We start from the raw sequence: 2,815 nt of genomic DNA on the forward strand, positions 1-2,815 counted from the left end.
AGTTTCTGTTGAGAAATCAGCTGGCAGTCGTATGGGTACTCCCTTGTAGGTAACTGACTTACTTTCTCTTGCTGCTTTTAAGATTCTCTCTTTGTCTTTTGCTCTTGGCATTTTAATTATGATGTGTCTTGGTGTGGTCCTCTTTGGATTCCTTTTGTTTGGGGTTCTCTGTGCTTCCTGGACTTGGAAGTCTATTTCTTTCACCAGGTAGGGGAAGTTTTCTGTCATTATTTCTTTAAATAGGTTTTAAATATCTTGGTCTCTCTCTCTTCTTCTGGCACCCCTATAATTCGGATGTTGGTACGCTTGAAGTTGTCCCAGAGGCTCCTTACACTGTCTTCATATTTTTGGATTCTTTTTGCTTTTTGTTTTTCCGGTTGGGTGTTTTTTGCTTCTTCATATTTCAAATCTTTGACTTGATTCTTGGGATCCTCTAGTCTGCTGTTGGGGGTCTGTATAATATTCTTTATTTCAGTCAGCATATGCTTAATTTCTAGTTGGTCCTTTTTCATATCCTTGAGGGTCTCACTAGATTTCTTTTTTCTTCTTCTTTTCTTTCTTTAAAATTCTTTATTGTTTAAAGTATTACATATGTCCTCTTTTCCCCCATTGACCTCTCCCCGGCCACTCCCACCCTCCATCCCCTCCCAGCACATGCCCTCACCCCTCTACTGTCTGTGTCTATGGGTTATGCTTATATGCATGCATATAAGTCTTTTGGTTGATCTCTTACCTCCCTCCCTGGTATGAGTTTCTTAAGTGTCCCCCGGAAATGTGGTGGTGGGGCGTTCCCTTCTTCACGATATATCTTTTTTTTTTTTTAATTAAATCTTTATTGTTCAGATTATTACATTTGTTCCTCTTTTTTTTTCCCCCCATAACTCCCCTCCTCCCAGCTCCCGCCCCACCCTCCGCCCTCACTCCCCACCCACTGTCCTCTTCCATAGGTGCACGATTTTTGTCCAGTCTCTTCCCGCATCTCCCACACCCCTCTCCCCCCCAAGAATAGTCAGTCCATTCCCTTTCTATGTCCCTGATTCTATTATAATCACCAGATTATTTATTCACTTGATTCTTAGATTCACTTGTTGATAGATGCATATTTGTTGTTCATAATTTGTATCTTTACCTTTTTCTTCCTCTTCCTCTTCTTAAAGGATACCTTTCAGCATTTCATATAATCCTGGTTTGGTGGTGATGAACTCCTTTAGCTTTTCCTTATCTGTGAAGCTCTTTATCTGACCTTCAATTCTGAATGATAGCTTTGCTGGATAAAGTAATCTTGGTTGTAGGTTCTTGGTATTCATCACTTTGAATATTTCTTGCCATTCCCTTCTGGCCTGCAAAGTTTCTGTTGAGAAATCAGCTGACAGTCATATGGGCACTCCCTTGTAGGTAACTGGGTTTCTTTCTCTTGCTGCTTTTAAGATTCTCTCTTTGTCTTTTGCTCTTGGCATTTTAATTATGATGTGTCTTGGTGTGGTCCTCTTTGGATTCCTTTTGTTTGGGGTTCTCTGCGCTTCCTGGACCTGTAGGTCTATTTCTTTCACCAGGTGGGGGAAGTTTTCTGTCATTATTTCTTTAAATAGGTTTTCAATATCTTGCTCTCTCTCATCCTCTGGCACCCCTATAATTCTGATGTTGGTGCGCTTGAAGCTGTCCCAGAGGCTCCTTACACTATCTTCATATTTTCGGATTCTTTTTTCATTTTGCTTTTCCATTTGGGTGTTTTTTGCTTCTTCGCATTTCGAATCTTTGACTTGATTCTTGCGCTCCTCTGGTCTGCTGTTGGGTGTCTGTATAATATTCTTTATTTCAGTCAGTGTATGCTTAATTTCTAGTTGGTTCTTTATCACAACATCGAGGGTCTCATTAGATTTCTTGAGGATCTCACTACATTTATCGGCGGTCTCACCAGTCTTTTCGAGGGTCTTACTAAGTTTATCGGCAGCTTCTAGACAGTTCTTAAGAGACCTTAAAAGTGTGGTTCTGAACTCAATATCCTCCATTGACAGTTTTGTCCTGTTTCTTTGTCTCCGCATTTTTTATGCTTTCTTGGTGCACCCCCTAGTGGTCTTTGTCCGCAGTCTTGTTGCCTTTAAGCCTTGATTGATGTCGGCAATACCGGGGTGATTTGACCTCCAGGCTAACTGGCTATGAGAGTCTGCTGTGTCTGTAGTGGGAGGGCTTCTGTGCTGGATCTCTAGGGCGGTGCTAATCTAGCGTTTGCCTGAGGCTATCCGGCAAATGGTTCTGTGCAGGGCTTGGGCGGGGCGGGTCCCCGGGGATCTACAGGGCGGCCGAACGAGCAGTTATGGCGACTCTCAGTTCCTTCCCCAGGGGCTCTGCCTCTCAGAGCCCCAGCAATGGCTGCAAACCTCGGAGAGAAAGCTGCCTTCGAGTTCCGACCGAATCCAGACAGTCCCGTTTCTCCCGTTTGAGTCTCGGTCCCCAGAGACTCGCCCGGATCTGGAGCTCAGAGTCTGAAACTCCCTCCCGATTGAAAACAACAACCGTGCCCTCCGCCGCCAGCCCGCTCCGCGCGCACACTCCGCACCTGAGTATTTCACTTCAGCACTGCGCCTCCTCTGAGTCTGGGTATGATATTCTCTTTCCTCCTAGTTGTAGAATTTCCACTCAGCCAGCCTTCCCGTGGTTCTGGGTGATGTCCGTTCTGTGCTTTAGTTATATCTCTGAAGTGGTTGTTTGAGGCAGTGATCTCCGGCGTTAACCTATGCCGCCATCTTGGTTTCTCCCACGATATATCTTCATATCACTCCAAATCAAAATACACAAGGCTGTCTGTCTCAGTCTT

Source organism: Myotis myotis, unplaced genomic scaffold, assembly GCF_014108235.1.
Source record: "Myotis myotis isolate mMyoMyo1 unplaced genomic scaffold, mMyoMyo1.p scaffold_m19_p_5, whole genome shotgun sequence".
NCBI lineage: Eukaryota > Metazoa > Chordata > Mammalia > Chiroptera > Vespertilionidae > Myotis > Myotis myotis.